Below are 17682 nucleotides of genomic sequence, written 5' to 3' on the forward strand. Positions count from 1 at the left end.
GCAAAATTGACAAATCTGCTGAGTTACTCCCTCTTTCCTTCCCCTCCACCATGCTTAGATGCTTCCCTGGCAACTAATTATTTTCTTCTTAGAAGTGGATGAGAGTGTAGAGCTGCAGTGATTGTGGGGAGAAGGGGAATAACATTTATTGAGTGTCTATCATATGCCAAGTGTGAACTAGGGGCTTTACGTAGAGTTTCTCATTTATTCCTCACAATGGCCATGTGGGTGGGTAGTATTATCTCCCTTTTACAGGTTAAAAAACTAGGCTTAGCGAATTAACCAATTTGACCAAGTCACACATAAAGTAAGTGGCAAAACAAAGGGTACAATCCCAGGTTTGTCTGTCACCAAACGCCTCGTTCTTTTCAGTGTAATATACTGGCCACCAACTGGAAACTGAGACAGATGAAGAAATATTCCATTACTATATTCCAAGCACTGTTCTAAATGCATTACATGTTTTAACTCATTTAATTCTCACATTGAGACAGGCTCAGAAAGTTTAAGTAAATTCCATAAGGACTTGTAGCTGTTAAGTGTCAGAACCAGGATTCAAACCTAAATAGTCTGCCTTCAAAGCCAAAACCCTTAGCTAACCCACGATGATACTTTTTTTAAGAAAAGAAAAATGTGGCTGGGGGAAGGGCAAACTTGATGATTGATATAGATGGAACATGGAAAAGGTTAAGAGTGAATTCTAGGTTCTACATTTGAGTACCTGGTGAGAAGATGGTGTCCTTCAATAAAATGTGAAATGTAGGAAAAATGAGGTGCAGGTTTCAAGGGAATGATTGTGACATCCCTTTTGGGTATGCTGGATTTGGGGTGCTTGCAAGGCACCCACGAAGATGCTCTACAATGTTTGCAGCTTCCTTTCCAGGCTGCTGCGGAGACTGAATGAGCTCATACATGCAGAGTGCTTAGAATGGTACCCAGCAGAGTAAGTGCTAGGTAAGTGTTTGCTATTATCATGGCCCAGTACACAACTGGGCCATTGCAGAGCTAAGAAGATTATTATGACCCAGTAAGCAATTGGGTCAAATGGAGCTAAGAAGAGAGATTTTGGCTGGAGATATAAACTCAAGAGTTCTGAACTTGTAGATGATAACAGAAGCCATGGGCGAGAAGATCTCTTAAGGAGACAAGATAGAATGAGAAGAGAAGAAATCCTTAGGAAGAATGCATCTCGATAGATACACAAATCATCTTTGAGATATTGGATAAAGACCTGTCATTTGGAAGTTACTGAAGTTTCAATGAAAGGGAAACATTTCTTTATACTTGCAATAAACCATTGAGTCTCTGACCAAGAAAGACAAGTACTTAGATGGTAACCAATACAATCAGAAGTAATGAGTGAAATAACATTAAATCAAAGTCCTGGGTAAAGGGGACCACGGCTTACCGAACATTGTGGGAGTTTGTGCCAAGTGTTAACATACCCTGGGAATTACCCAGCTCCTCAATGAGCTCTCAATCCAAATGTGGTATCCCAGCTTTATGTGGTCAAGAGTCCTGGTCTTCAGGAGCTGTGAACGCACACACACGTAGGCACATGCTAGTACTTTGCTGCTTTCCCCAGTGATCCTGGAGGACTCCCCTGATCTCCAGGGCTCAATATGAACTTCCTGAAAGAAGCCTTTTGTGCCGTTCACCTGGGCTTGGTGCTTCTCCATGGTTTCCTACTCTTACCTCTACCGTAACACTTATCCACTGACTTGAAACTTTCTATTTTCCTATTCGACTGCAAGCTTTTTCCAGAGATTTTTTTTTTCATAGCCCCAGCCCTAGAATAATGTTTGGCTACTGCATGTGCTCAAGGACTCTCCTTTTAAACCTTTATTCCTGGAAAGTGCGTTTTTAACTTCAGCATCTTTCGCATAGTCCAGCTCCATTTCTGCTCCTCAACGAGGCTTAGAGAGTCTGTGAAGATTCAGTGCTCTGGACGAGCTCCTTGTCTAACATGAGAGATTGGGGTTTTCACGGTCCACTATGTGGAGGTATAATTTACAAACATTACCCTACATATATTTTAAGTGTACCAGCCATTGAATTTTAACAATTGTATATACTTGCATAACCACCATATAATGAAGGTACAGATCATTTTCAGCATTGCCAAAAGGTGCCCCCTGTGTGTGTGTTTCCCTCTGTGGTCCCCAGTACTATACTTCAGGCTGGAAACTTTGATGTTTAGAATAGATGCAAACAGGTCAATCCCAGATTTTATGAAGGAAATGAATGACATAGGAGGTAGAATACATGGTTGGGTGGCAAATTAAAGGCAAAGGGAAGAGTACCTCAGGTGGAAAGCACGTGGGCAAAGTCAGGAAGGCAGGAAGTTGAACTTGGGGTCATTGGTTTGGAGCAGAGTTTTGAGGTGGGGAAGATGAGAAGAGGGTTGGTGCAGATAGGTCTGTGGGTTTTCCCACACAGGTGGGGAATATTGGTGATATCATATGACCTTCCTGACATGTGGTCCGTGTCCAGGGAGGGCAAGGTTACTCATGAGCTCTGGATGCCTACCAACTATGGTTAGTCGGGCACATAAAGCAGCGTATAAAGCTGAGAGCTTTCTCCTGAGTTGAAGGTACTTGGCCACTCCTGTTTCAGACCTCATCCTACTCTCTCCTGCCCCAAACCTGTCAGATCCCAAGGACAGTTGGACTCTTAGTCCTGCCCTTTCTGCTTTGCCCCATCCTATGCCCTGGTGTCCTCCTCATAAATGGAGAGAGAGAGATGCCTTCAGGACAGAAAAATAGTAGAAAGAGCCTGTGATTCCCTCTTGCTTTTAATCTCAATAGTAACAGTTGAAAATCTGCCTATAGCTTTTGATTCCCCCAAAACTTAACTATTAATAGCCCACTATTGACTAGAAGCCTTACTGATGCATAAACACTCTATTCATACCTATTTTGTAGGCTATATGTATTCTGACAATAAAATAAGTTAGAGAAAAGAAAATGTTATTAAGGAAATCATAAGGAAGAGAAAAACAGTATAAACTATACAAATTCTGCATATTTGTGGTCCCAGATAGTTCAAGCCTACATTGATGGAGCATCAACTGTAATTTCAAAGCATAATCCAAAGGCTGCTTAGTTGACTTCAATAGAGTTCAGCAGACAGATTTTTTTTCCAAAGCAACTTACGTAAAAGGAGGGCATGCATGTCACCCTTAACGCCTTTCACTGAGACACATCCTGTCCGTTTTTATAAATCTATCTGTATTTGTGAGAAACACCCTCCATGGAAGACAGAAGTTAGCACCCAAACTCTTATAGTAATTTTGTAAATGAGGCATACAATCTCTTTTGCTATCTTCCCAGTCCCAGGGTCGGCTAGCAAATCTGCTGCCACACAGCGATCTGAAACAAGGGGCCAGGCTAACCTTCAAGAAAAAGATGCCATAATCATTCTCTCAGATTTTCCTCGGCAAATCAAATCTTGACTACAATGTAAGAAATAAGCAGAACTTCACAAAAGGAACACTCTTAGTGGGGAAATTGGGCAGTGGGCTAACAAACAGTGAAGACCTCGGGATGGCTGGCTCTGACTGATGTGACCTGGCTGGGTGAACCTTGGAATACCATTTTCCTCCATGGATCTGACTCCTCTTCTGCTTCTGTAGAATTATCACCTAAATCCTTAGGGCTTCCTTGTCTTCCAATGGGGAATAGTTGTTCTTTAAGGGAAAATATCATTTTATCATCTGTAAAATGGGGATAATTACAGCATCTGCCTCATAGAATTATTATGAGGGTTAAATGAGTTCATTCATATAAAGCAATTAGAGGAGAGCTTGCATGAAGTATAAGGACCCGATAAATGTTAGCCGTGATGATGATGTTGCTAATGATGATGATGATTGCAGAAAATAAGAGGATTCTCCAAGGACCAACAACAGAGAGAAGACTTAAAATAGAGTGAGGAGGGTAGGGGCTGGTGCTCCTGCTGCCTGGGGCTGGGGGAGGGTGTTGCAACCTGAGTGGCTGAGTCTTAGCAGGAAGTTGGGAACTGAGTCTGGAAACTGGCTGACAGGTCCCTGTAAGACTGGAAGTCCTTGGAGGCCTGCAAACGTTGGATTAGGAAAACAATTCCAAAATGTGCATGAAGCTTGTAAGGAACTTTGTCTGTCCTGACCTGGGCTCTGGCTGGACATTCTTGTCTGTCCAGGGAGTTTGTAATTCCCAGAGTGTGCTGAACGTGGGTTTGGGGTTCAGATGCATCACCCCTGGGGCCCCTGGCAGAGGCGAACCCAAGTGCTCTCACCCCAGGCCACACGGGAGTTCCCACTCCCACATTCCCCTGCTGAAGCTGTGCTCAGAACCCCACATTACCAAACACGTGAGCAAACAGCCACCTCCTCAGAGCCCCCCCACAAACTTCAAGGAATCAAATAATGTAATAGAGACTGTGGCATAGTTCAGCATGCAGTATAAAAAAAAAAAAAAATCAGGATTCAAACACATAGGAAATAAAAAGACATTCCAAAAAAAGAGGTGCCTTAAAATATAGAGATTTTAGAAATACAACAATGAAATCACGAAGAATTTAAAATCTTAATGAATGGGAGGAGAGAAAATAACCAACATGGGAGATAAATCTGAGGAACTCACTGGAAATGTGGAAATGAAAAGTACAAAATAGCTATTTTGACTGAGAAGACCCAACACACGCCCAATAGGAGCTTACGAGAGAGAGTGAGAGAGTGCCCGAGAGCATGCACGTCAGGAAATAATATTTGAAGAGATCACGGGAGGTGAACAATCCTCCAAATTTACAAAAGGATCTAAGCACCAAAAACATTCAGCCAACACGGAAGACCATCAAAAGTGAAGACGACTCAAAGAGGCTGCCGTTGGCGAAGCCAGGCCCACTCTCAGAAGTGCCAGCGCCCCCAGTGATATCTCAGCGACTCGAGAAAGATCAAATGGCTCAGGACTGATGCATCTCCATTGTCAAATTCACTCCAAAATTCCAGCGACTGTGATCTGTGGGTTTTCGGCATTCGCTGTCACTTTGCCCTGTACGCTCATCCTGAAACGAAGGCTGAGAAAGAACCAGTCCAGAGCCTGACACCCGAATGGCCACCCCTCTGCCCTCCGCTTGCTCCCACTAATGCCCACCTTCCTCCCCTGCTGCCAGCACACTGTCTGCTCTTTTCTCCATGCGCTCAAGGCTATTCCACTAACGTTTCCAGGTTCTTGTCTTCTGTGCCAGGGGCAAGGTGACATTCCCTAAGATTTATTATTATTGTTTTCCATAACCTGAGGAATGTCAGTCCTCTAAAAGCCTCTGCACTGTGTTGATTTTCGAAGTTAACTCTGACTTAGCATAGATTTATTGACAGGGTTTGTGGTGCGCCCTATGTGTGTGCGTGCACATGCACGCACGTGTTTGAGACACAAAGGGGAAGGAAGAGAGAAACCCTATATTTATTTAGCTTCCTATGCGCTGCCCCTGAGCTGATTGCTCTCATACATGCCTATCCTTCCGATTCTCACAGTAACCGGATACGGAGAACACGATCAAGCTGGTTTATCACAGAGTGAGGGAGGCTCTGAGAAGTTAGGTAACGGGAAGGGCCACCAGTCTCCTGGGAGCTGAATCCCACGGGGAAGAAAAGGAGAACAACAAGATAGAGAGAAAACAATATGCTGGAAAGAACCCAAGTCTGCAAACAAATAGAAGCGCGATGTTGTGTGGTGTGATCCAGGCGTGTGGGGCAATGGAAGGTGCGCGTACCTCGAATGCTCTCCAGTAAGAGACTGCATTGAACCAGGGTCTCCCGGACGGCCCCCAGCCAGGGGACACTGGGACTTTACACAGAGACTGTTGGGCTGCGCAGGGGTGTTTTTACAGGCTTGCATTCCACCCCCGGCCTGGGGACCTGGGTCCCCTATTGCTGCATCTGGTGCTATGCTCTGTTCTCTCAGGTGAGACCCCAACGCCGTCCCGACACTCAGTTCTGCTGAGGAAATCTGTTTGTTCTGAGGATAACTTTTTTTTTTTGTCCCAAAGAGAATTAGCCACTCTCCCCGCAGTGGCCACAGTTCTCTGCGGTTTCGGATTATCCTGGGTGTGTTGCCGCGACAGCTCTTTGCTCAGGGAAGCTGGCTTGTCGCGACATTAATGTGAGGTGCATGTCTGGGCCCCGAATCCAGCCATCCTAATGACCCTCAGCACCCGCCCCTCCGAGGGCGCTTGTCGTCACCTGCGGCCTCTGCCAATCTCAGGGCAAGCGGGCAGCCGACGGCGCGGCTGTGCAGGTGCACACGCCCCGGGTGGTTGCTAGCCAGATGCCGCGGGGCATGTCACCTCTCCGAGCCTCAGTGTCCCCATTTGGGAATAAGGATAAGATTGCTCCCGTGGGGTTGCCCCCAACAATTAGGTGGGAAACATTCATGGACAGCACTGTGAAACATTTCGGCTTCTCCAGCCTGATCCCCCTCGGCTGTCAAGGCGGCTGTGCCCATTGGGCTCAAGCGCACCGTTCACAGACTTCCAGCCATGGAGTAGAGAGCATCATATTTCAAAGGACGAAGGAAACTGAAAATATTTGGTGTGAAATGGCGGGAAGAGTCTGAGCTCTTGAATCAAATCGACTTCATTTCCTGGCAAATCAAGTAACTCCTCTGAATGGCACCTGCAACCCTACGCACCTCATAGGGCAGCTCTAAGGACTCAGTCAGACCACGTGTAGGAAGACACATGGGACACGTGGAACCAGTCTTTTAGGAAGGCCCCAGGCTAACCCAACTCCGTCGTTAATATCATCTGGGGGGCGGTGGGGCGGGAGAGCCGACAGGCGGGCAACCCCAGTACAACAAACACGGAACCACAGGTGTCCTGGATTCTCACACGAGTCCAGCACGTGTCCTGTCAGTAGGATCACACACAGATTTTTTTTTTAAGCTGAATTCTTGGACTGCCCATGCCCCAGAACACGTTAAGGTGAAAATGTCCCAGACAACACACTTGGCTGTGCCCCCGGGAGGCGCTGCCTGCATCTCAGCCCTCCTCCTCTGCCCTCTGGTGGTGGCTGCTGCACTTCATGGGTCTCCCGGACTCTGAGCGGGGATCCCCGCAGCCCTAGGCTCCCAGGCCCTCGAGATGCCCACCCTGGGGAGCGTCTCCTCAACTCTGAGAGGCCAGGGGTGCATGTTGCAGGCAGGCAGCTTCTTTCCAGGCTCTACGGTGGGCCTGGCTCACCTTTCGGCTCTGCTACGCCCCATCCAGGCCGGAGCGATCGTCTAGGCCCATCTGGTCCCCTTACTCCTTGTTTATGTTATTTCTTACTTTTTCTCTTTTTTTTAAAAGATCTCATTCATTTCCTTATTTAGAGAGAGAGAGAAAGAGAGTAGAGGGAGGAGGAGAGACTCTCAAGCAGACTTCCTGCTGGGCGCAGAGCCCCATGCAAGCCTCGACGACCTCACAACCCTGAGGCCATGACCTGAGCTGAAATCAAGAGCCGGATGCTTAACCGACTGAGCCGCCCATTGCTCTTTGTTTATAAACACATTTTTTTGTATATTTTTTATTAGAGTTTGATTTGCCAACATCTAGTATAACGCCCAGGGCTCATCCCATCAAGCGCCCCCCTCAGTGCCCGTCACCCAGTAAAAGGCATTTAGTGGTTTCCACCGCCCTTCAGGAAAGCTCGTGATGCTTGGCATGAGATAAACGTGCTCCTTCTGTGATGCCTGCTTTGCTCACACGCTCAGTCTCAAATCTGGAGCCCCTCACTGCAGGGGTGCTGGGCAGGGGTCCTGCTCCTTGTCGTGCCGGGGGTATCGCAGACGGCGCCATTTCCCGCTTGACTGCCCTTTCCCGCCCTCACTCCCCTGGGGAGCCCTCTAAGCCCCGATGCAGATGTCACATTCTCCACCAGGACCTTAGCCCGCTCCCTGCCCCCTGCACTCCGAGTTAGCCGCGTGCCTGCACCCCCCATTCTCAACTCCGCGACATGCCTGCCCACCAGCTCTGTGCTCCCCGACCTAAGCGCCACGTGTTCTTTGCTTGTATTTCAAAAATACTTCCTCGCCCCGGGATGGAATACAGTGCCTGGCACACGCAGCCCGCTCGGTGGACGCCGAACGAGAAACTTTATCTAGCTTGGGAACCAGGAGAATGGCAAATGCTGCAAGGGTGACAAATAATCATAATTACTCGCATTTGCATGCCACTAATAACAGTAGTTACGGAGCATTTATTATATGCAAGGCACCGTTAAGTGCCTTAAATTCATTCTCTCATTCAACAGGCACCGTGAGCTCCCCTCTTGTACTATCTCATTTAATCTTTACAACAACCGCGGTGGGTGAGAGGAGAACAGGCATTAGCTCTGCATTTCAGAGGAAAAACAAAATCAGAGACAAAAACCCCAAAAAACAAGGAAGATGGCCAAGCATCCAAAGATAACGGGAGAGCCAGGGCTGTAGCCTAGTTTCTGCAACCTCTCTCCCACTGACATGAGTTCGCTCTGCCTTATTAATACCCTGCCACCTCTTCCTGACAGAGGCAGGTCCCGGGAGACGAAGCCAAGCACAGAAATGTGCTTTGCCTGCAGACCCCGGCTGTAAAAGCAATCACGGCCCCTCCTCTCCCGCCTCCAGTTCCTAATCAATTATGGAGGAAATGACAATGAAGAGAGAGGAGAGGGAGACTCAGGAGTGACTGCAGTTCATTGGAAAGCGACCGGAGGCTTTGTTTCTGCAGCCACGGTGCCCGGCCAGGGGCACCGGGGCACACAGACGGAGGGCTCGGTGGGTGACATGGAGACAAAGGAAAAATGACAAACCAAGTGAATTAGTGAAGGTGAAATAAACGGTGCTCAGCAACAGATGGGGCTGATGCTGGCTAATTTTCTGCTGTCACCTCCCCGCAGGTAATAGATAATCCCCGCGGCGGCTGGCGCTCCCGGAGCAGGCAGACAGGGAGCCTCAGCCTCCTTCCTGTGTGGAAGCCGTGTCCCCCATCCCTTAACCTGTCTCGATGATAAAAATCTTAAGAGCCAAACTTTTTGCAAGACTTATAGTGGCGATTTAACTCAGTCCCTGCTAAGGTTGCTATCTGTCAGCCTGTCACGGTGACAGGCAGATTTGTAAATGCTCTGGCTCTGGTGTCAGGTTGAAGGTGACATTTTTCAGCTGGAGATTTCTCCCCCCGCCCCCCACACCATCCCTCACGGAAACAGAACATCTTGGAATTAGGAAAACAACCCCCTGAAAAAGCACCCCCCACCCCCGCCACCGCCACCGCCTCCAGCATCACCCTGGCCGGGCCTTTGCCCCTCGGGCCCTGAGGCTGTAGCCCGCTTCCCGGGTGCCCGTGTGCCCTGACCCTGCACCCTCACAACACAGCGGTTCCCCGTAAGGCCGCGCCCCAGCCCCATGGCCTCGCCCTCCTCTGGGCCCACCCGACGGTGCCGCCCAGCGATCTGTCCCTGTGGATGCAAACACTTAACCTACATTAATTAACCACAATATAAAATCCCAGAATCTCAACTAAACTCATGCTCTTTCTAGGCTGAAGCGTCCACAGCTAACCCCGAATGCTCAGCGACGGGCTTCCCTCCGACTTCGTCCTGGAATCACTAAGCCTTGATCGACTTTCTGTTTTAGCCCCTCTTTCTTTTCTAGGGTTTTGTTCTCGGTGTATTGGCCCCGGAGGAGCGGCGCTGACGGGGGGCCACTTGGTCTCTTTGCTTCCGGCCCTGTTCTCTGGATGGGCCCTCCCCTACGACGCCTGCGAAGCTGGCTCGGCTCCGACGCCACATCCCAAGCTCAGCTGAGAGTTCGATTTGTGCCCCCCTCTAGGCCCAGATGCCAAAGTGGAGATTCTCGATCTTTCTTTCTCTCTCTCTTGGTTTCTTTAAAGAGAAACTAGCCGGGACGTCTGGGAGACTCAGGGGTTGAGTGCCTGCCTTTGGCCCAGAGCATGACCCCGGGGTCCTGGAATCAAGTCCTGCATCGGAGTCCCCACAGGGAGCCTGCTTCTCCCGCTGCCTGTGTCTCTGCCTCTCTCTCTGGGTCTCTCATGAATAAATAAATAAAATCTTAAACAAAAATAAAGAGGAACAAAAAAAATTAAAACAAAAAAATTAAGAGGAACCAGTCTTGTGCTTTCCCAGAGGTCTGTGTGGGGCAGGGGCCAGCACGGAGACGGCGCCTCTCACAGCCAGCCTCTTGGCGGGGGGTCCCCAGGACAGGGTCTCAAGGGCCAACAAGGAAGGAGGAGAGACCCAGGAGATGCAGAGCTGCGGACGGTGGGACTTCCCACCCCTCCTTTCTTCCCTTCCCTCCCCGATCTCGTTGTTTGCTCAGGGCTGTGAGGCTTTGCTCACAGATCCCACACGCCACCCCCTGACCCGGCCTGGATTGTTCCAGATCCTCGTTCCTTCCTGACCTGAGGAGAGGACATCCCCGTGCTACCATCAGGCTCAGGGCTGGAATTAGGAGACTTGCCCAAGGACCTTTATCTTCCCCATCTTCGTTTAAAAAGAAAAGTTCATGTGGATACCTTTGTACAATCGCTGCATGGGCGTGTGTGTGTGTGTGTGTGTGTGTGTGTGTGTGTGATGAGCAAGGTAGCTTAGAAAAGCTGCTTACCCACAGTGGAAGCTTGGTGGATGTTGGCGGCCCAGCCCCAGCCCTCCTGGCCCCAGCTCTCCCCTCCCCACCCCTCCCCTCCCCACTCTTTCCCTCCCCATCACTCCCATCCCTACCCCTCCAGGCCCCATCCCTCCCCACCCCAACCCTCCCATCACCACCCCTCCAGGTCTCACCCCTCCAGGCCCCACCTCTCCTGGCCCCATCCCTCCCCTCCCCAGCCCTCTGCCTGCTGGCTCTGGCCTCATCTCTGCCAGGTAAACTCCAGAACAGCTCATGGAGCTCCACCTAGTGGCGCCGGGCGAGCGCTCTGCCAAGCTGTTGGCGCCCCTGGGACTCCGTCTGAGCAAATGCCTGAGCCTCTGGGGGTTCAGGGCTTTACACCGCCCCCCTCCCCCGGCCCCAGGGGCTTATCATAAGGGGAGAGGAGAAAGAGAAGACGGCAAGAGGCGGGGAAAGACGTCCAGAGGACGGAAAGTAGATGGAGGCCCACAGGAGGCAGGTGCCCACACATGTCTCTGCAGAGGCCAGGAGGACGGAGACACACCGGCCGGCTGGGCCAGGCCACACCTGCGTTCCATGGGAAGCCACCGTGCAGCCCGAGAGGAGGCCACAGGAGATGCCGAGCTTCCCCCACGGTGCCCCCGACAGGTGCGGGTGGCTTGACCCGGAGGCAGTGAGAGCTTCCCATGCATGGGCTGGTGCAGCCAGCGAGGCACCGTGGCCTCTCGCCCCAGGCCACTTGGCAGAGGGGCTGCCTCTGTGCCCTCGGGTGTGCACTGAGCTCCACACAGGTGAGAGGTGAAGGAAAGCCGCCCCGTGGCTTGGGAAGGGCAGGAGGCCGCGCTGGGTGAGGCCGGGGGTGCTCAGGGGCGCTGCCCCAACCAGCAAGGTGGCGGGTCCACAGACCCTCCCAAGGAGCCAGATGATGGTGAGAGGAGAGACGGAGAGCTCCGGGAGGCAGTGAGGACAGGACGGGTGCAGCCTTGCCTCTGCCCTCACCCCTCAGCTCCGCTCCAGACTTGCACCACCTCCAAGAAAGCCCAAGCCTCCCCCCTCTTAGGGAGCAGCTCCGGGGACCCCCCCGACCTCTCCAGGGGGAAGTCTGGGTATTCCTTCCATTAAAAGCCATCGTCTCCCTGGCTGAGTTCCCTCAAAGGCAGATTCCATGTCCCTTGTGCCCCTCGTGTTAAACTTTCTAGAAAGAACCATCTTACTGCTTCCCTCCACACCCCCCTTGGTAGGTACTTGACGTGCTTTCCTCCCTCTCCTTCCCGCATCCCCTCCCAACCTTGGCCGCACCCCAGGACGGGCCAGGGGGGCAGGATGGGAACATGGCCAGTCCCTCTGGCTCTTGCCAAAGGAGAGGAGTGGCCCATTAGCCCAGATGACTGCATGTGTGGGGACAAGGGAGTCCTCGTTAGCCTGTGGTGGGAGTGCAGGTCTCCTCAGGGCCTGGTCGGGCGGCGGGAGACCCCTGCTATCCACCGGTCTGTGAGCACGCAGGAGGCAGCCAGCAGCTCCCCTGTCCCCTTGCCTCTGCAGCTGGCTCTCTTGCATCCCACAGAGGCTCTGGGCACCCAGCAGGTGGCTTGACACCTGAACCGGTGGAGCCCAGAAACTCAGAGGATCTCACGGCCACGAAGGACCCACTGCCGGTGATGCCGGGTCTGCCCCCAAGCTTCCCTCCCCTCCGTTTTTAAGCGTCATCCTCATCCAACTCCTTGGGCCAGGTGGACCTCTCCTGGGAGAGGAGCTCCTCAGCATGGTACGTGTTATTTTTGCTTTTCTGTGTGATTGATTTTTTCATTGGTGGAAGGGGACAGTCATTGCCACCCCTATTAGACAGTTCATTAATTGCCTGTATTTTTTTAATTTTGCATTCAGCTTGTAAAATATATTTTTTTCCAGAGTTTCTGGCCTTGGGGCTCCAGCCTGGGCTCCAGCCCTGCCCATCCCCTTGGAAACTGGGGTGCAGGCTCTACCTCCCGCTGCGTTCCTCTGGGAGAATGCCTACTCCTCCTTCTCCAGGATTTGGGCGGTTTTGCTCGTCTTCCGGATGAAATGCTTGTGAATATGTGAACTGGACCGGGGTGTGTGGGGAAGGCCTCACTAATCCGGGAAGCAGGCCTCTCCTTGCCAGCCCCAGGAGCCCTTATGCTCAGGTCTACGAACCGATGGGCTCAGGAACAGATGCCAGCGAGCGGAGAGAGGCCTCGAGTGCTGAGTGTGGAGAGGGCTCCCCTCCGTGGATTTCCACAGCGCGAACCCCAGCTCACCAGACCCTGGGTTGATGTAGTGTTGAATTTCATCTTGTGCAAACCAGGGAGTCAACCTTGTCCATGCAGATACCTCTGTCCCGGGTCATGCACACACCACCAATAATAATTGGTATTTGCTATTAAAGCAAAAAAAAAAAATTCCTTTTCACTGCTCTGTGTTTCTGGAGGGCTGGCCGGTGGTGGCAGCGGGCGGGGCGGGCGGGGGCACATGCCTGCCACCCAAGGGAAGGGAAGATGCAAGTGTAAGTCCCCAGCCCTCTGGGGGAGGGGGCGCTGGGGAGCAGGGGAGGGAGACTGGACAGAGCAAACCCAGACTTCCTGCTACCCTCCTGGCCTCCCTGCTGCTGCTCTGCGCCGGTCTGCATTTCTACTTCAGGTACCTTTCCTCACCGAAACACTGGGAAGCAATAGGATGCGGTATTTTTATATTTGTGAATGCACTGAGGACGCATGAGAGCCGCGGTGTCTTTCCAGGAAGCATCTTTCCAGCCGCTGGCCTCGCTGGGAGAGTCTAGTGGCTTCTGCTGATGCAACAGCCCAGCCTACTGGCTGAGACCTGGCTCTGCCCGAAGGAGATGTGTGACCAGTAACATCTCTGGGCCCTAGTCTCCTCGTCTGCGAAGTGGGGTTGATAATGACACCCACTTCCTAGGGTAGGTGTGAAGACAGGAATTAAGTGAGGAGTGTAAGTAGAATTTCTGGCACACCAACCACAAAGAGCCAGGACCTAGTAGCTATGCTTAGGCAGTTATCTGTGTTATCTTTTGTGATAGGAAAGAGGCCAAGAGCACAGCATGCTGCTAAGGTAATCATTTCCCTATTTCCCCACCTCCTCTCTGGTTTGTAGGAAGCGGTCGGGGCCGGAGAAAGGCGGGCTGGCTGACTCACGGAATCCCGGGCAAGTGTCCTGGAATGACAGCAACATGGGATCTAAAGGAGAGGAAATGTTTTCTGAATCGGGCTTCTCAAAATGCAAGCGGGCGAGCCCACCAACCTGGGCCAACCTGCAGCCTGGAGGAAGGCAGAGGAGAAAAGGGGAGCCGGGGCCTCCCTTTGTGAGGCCTCCGGTCCCTTCCCCGCTGGGGCCTGGCCCAACCCCATCCCTCCCAGGACGGTATCACCATCACCGCCACACCGACCCCTCCTCCTGGACCTGGACTCCACCGGAAAGAACCCGAAAGTTCAGGGGAACCAGGCTAACGGCCACCTTTGCAGGGAAACTGACTTCCACAAGGTAAATCTCCTAAGTCTGGCCTAGAGATGGAGCTAGCCTTTGAATTAAGGCCCAGAAAGTTGAAGAAAAGAGTTATTGCCCTGGGCTGAGACTGGAAGGGGCATAAATCCACGCCCACCTGCTCCTTCACCTGCGCCTTCTCCTGTGGCCGCCAGCCCACCCTGGGCCATCCGGTCGGAGTTACTGGGTATCTGAGGGCTCTGGCTCAGGGGGAGACTGAGGCAGCGCCAGGACAGCCCCCCTGCCCTCTGTATTCCTGTCCACCCCTTCCCGGCTCTCCCTCACACCTGAACGCAGAGCCCCAGGATGTGGCAGAGGAGAAAGGTGTCACCCTCCCAAGAAGAGGGGTGGGGAGGCCACCTGCAGTGTTCCTTCTTCCTTCCTGGGGCCCAGGGGTTGCCAGGGATTTGCCTTAACAAGTGTCCGATGTATGCGCCCGCGTTTGCTGTTACAGACAGGCACCCTCACATAAAATCAAAACTAAACACATTAAAAAAAAAAAAAAACTGAATAAGATGCGCCTTTCAGTGTTCCTGAGTGGCCTGGACATCCCAACGGAAGATATACTGGGGTTCACAGGCCTTTGAGGGAGGGCGAGACCGCCCCGGAGGAGTCTGTGACACAGATGGCCATATTTTCTGATCCCAAATGGTGTCGTGCTGCCTGACGGCAGGACCGTCAATCCAGTTGTCATGTGCAGGGGTAGTGGGATCTTCAGCCCCACACCTGCCCCAGACACACCAGCATCACGCCCAGCTCAGCATGCATGGCACACACACCTGCTACCTCCAGATATGGCCCCCCCCCCCGGGGAGCAGTCGCCTTGCGGTCCCCCGTAAGAGAGCCCCTGGGGGTGCAGGGGGTGGGCGAGGGTGGGGGCTCCGCGCTTCTCCTACCCACTTTATACCGTGTGGACCCCCAAGAGAAGCAGATAGACCGGAGGAGCCAGAGACTGTTGCTGCTGCTGGGGTTTTGCAGCTGGACTCACAGACCCCTCCTAAAAGAAATGATACGTTCGATCATATTTTGATGTGGTTCCAAAGCATTTTTCATGGGCTTTTAAAATCTTCATTAAGGAGCAGGTTCTGATTTACATCATGGGCGCTGCTCAGCCTCCTTCCAACCCCGGTCTGGTGGGCTTCGCACAGCCTTTCAGGAAGCCCAAGGAGGCGCGGAGAGGAGAGCGGAGGGGCAGGTGGCCTCCCTGCAGGAGGGCCCAGGTTGGGGAGCCCCGCGCACAGGCAGCCGGGCTCAGGGCGCAGGGGTGCGGCAGGGCCCTCCCGTGGCCGACCCCCCGCTGCACGCCCGCCCCAAGGGGCCTATGAGCCGCAAGGTCAGCGCAGTAATAACCCTGGGGAGGAAGGCTGCCCCACCCAGCGCTCCAGAGGCCTGCCCGGCAAATGAGGCGGCTTTTACAAACACGCGCTCCACCGCCTGGGGTGCGGTGGGGCTGGGAGCCTCCGGGATGCCCAGCAGAGGCCGGGCCAGGGCAGCGCACCCTGCGGCCCAGCCCCGGAGGCCCTGCACCCCAAGGCCCGAGGGCAGCGCACCCTGCGGCCCAGCCCGGGAGGCCCTGCACCCCAAGGCCCGAGGGCAGCGCACCCTGCGGCCCAGCCCGGGAGGCCCTGCACCCCGCGCCCCGAGGGCAGCGCACCCTGCGGCCCAGCCCCGGAGGCCCCACGCCCCTCCACCCCGAGGCCCGCGCCGCCCGCGCCCAGCTCGCCTTGCGGCCCAGCCCGCGCCCCCTCCGCCCCGGAGGCCCCCGGCCCGCCCCCTGATGCGCGCCCGCAGCGTGGTTCCCGGGCAGCCCCGCCGCCCCGCCCGCGCGCACTGTCACCCAGGCGCGGAGGAGGCCTGTGCCGCGACGTCCCCAGCCCGACGGCAGCAGGCGGAGGGTCCGAGGGTCTGGGAACACAGAGCCCCGCCTCTCTTCACCCGGAGGGTCACCCCGAGGGGCACCGAGTCCGCGCCCAGAGGCCCCTCCTGCAAGCAGGGCGGCGGGAGGGCCCGGGAGGCCGCCGGTCTCCGCCTCCCGCACCCGCACCTTCGCCCTGATCCCCGTGTTCACACGTGGTCCCACACTCGGGGCTTGGGGCTCTCTCCCGGAGCCGGGGTCGCCTGAAGTGTCGCTTCGCCAGCAGGGGAGGTGGCACAGGAGGCGGGGCACGTGGAGCCGGAGCCGCGGCGGGCCCAGGGCGCTGGCCTGCCAACACGGGGTGTCCCGGGTCAGGGCCCCAGCTCGGATGCCCCCCTAACCCCCGCAGCCCTCCCCCCAACCCCTGTGTTCGCCCCCCTTCCCTCCCCCGCAGCTCGGATGCCCCCCTAATCCCCACAGGCCTCCCCCAACCCCAACCCTCCATAGCCCGGATGCCCCCTAACCCCCCACAGCCCTCCCCCTTTATCTGTGCACCCCCCTCCCCCCCAAACCCTTCCCCCCCAGGGCAGCAGCTCCACTCAGGTGTCCCTGGCAGGTCAGGCCCGGGTATAATTGTTTCTAATTAGCATTTCCCAGGGATGGAGCCCCCCAGCCCCCAGCCTACAGCTAAGTGCTTCTCATAAGAGGACAGAAATTATTTTCTGCCTCTGAGAACATCAAAGGAAATCACAGGAAATTAGTTCCTTCTCATCCCTGACTCTTAGCCAGCCTCTGCGCCGTCTTTGGGGCCGAGCCCCTAAAGGTGGAGAGAGAGGCCTGTGGGTCCCACAACCCGGAGCTGGCCCTGCCCGGGCTCCCACTGCCCCTGTGAGCTCCTTCCCTCTCCCTGCAGTAACTGAAGCCCAGGGCTCAGGCCTAGTCTCACGGCTTTGGGGCAGGGGCACCTGGATGGCTCAGTGGTTGAGCATCTGCCTTTGGCTCAGGGTGTGACCCCAGGGTCCTGGGATCAAGTCCCACATCGGGCTCCCCACAGGGAGCCTGCTTCTCCCTTTGCCTATGTCTCTGCCTCACTCTGTGTGTCTCTCATGAATAAAGAAAATCTTCAAAAAAAAAAAAAAGAATAAATACACACTCTAGGGCAGACGTGAACGATGTCCCTGCTCATATGGAACTTCCATCGGGTGGGGGGCGGTAACACAACATATGTAGTATATCACGTGTTAGAAATGGGCCCAGGAAAATGGTAAGCCAAGGTGAAGAGCTAGCCTAGTGTGGGCGTAACTCGGCTATGCAGGGTGATTGGGAGGCATTTGCTGAGACACCTGAAAGAGATAAGGAAAGGGTTCACTTGATATATGAGGTGGAGCATTGCAAAGGGAAGAATAGCAAGTGCCAATGTCCTGAGGCCAGGGGGTGCTTGGTATGTGAGAGGAACAGCTAGGACACAAATTCAGTTGCTTGGAATGAGTGGAGGGAGTTGAGAAATGAGATAGAGATGTACCAACTGCCAACAAATATTATGGCCTGGCTGGTCCTGGGAAATCCAGGAGCTACAGGCTGCCGGCCCAGGTACCCATTCAGTCCCCAGCTGTCTCTTATAGATGCTTCCTGGGGCTCCAGTCTGGGCCTGAGTACTCCCAGGAAGAGAGCACGCGAAGGCCTGAGATCGGCTGG

At 53.8% G+C, this 17682-nt stretch overlaps 1 protein-coding gene and 1 long non-coding RNA gene across 3 annotated transcripts in view; both read right to left on the bottom strand.

The window, feature by feature from the left end:
- NTM (neurotrimin) overlaps nt 1–17682 on the bottom strand; it is a 940510-nt gene that overhangs the window by 614712 nt on the left and 308116 nt on the right. The window lies entirely within an intron of this gene.
- LOC125755067 (uncharacterized) lies at nt 12435–15282 on the bottom strand. Its single transcript, XR_007410577.1, has 3 exons — nt 15029–15282; nt 13728–13805; nt 12435–13014 (listed from the first exon to the last, which is right to left on the bottom strand). It is a non-coding gene; the product is annotated as an uncharacterized LOC125755067 (long non-coding RNA).

Source organism: Canis lupus, chromosome 5 (assembly GCF_003254725.2).
Source record: "Canis lupus dingo isolate Sandy chromosome 5, ASM325472v2, whole genome shotgun sequence".
In the NCBI taxonomy this organism is placed as follows: domain Eukaryota; kingdom Metazoa; phylum Chordata; class Mammalia; order Carnivora; family Canidae; genus Canis; species Canis lupus.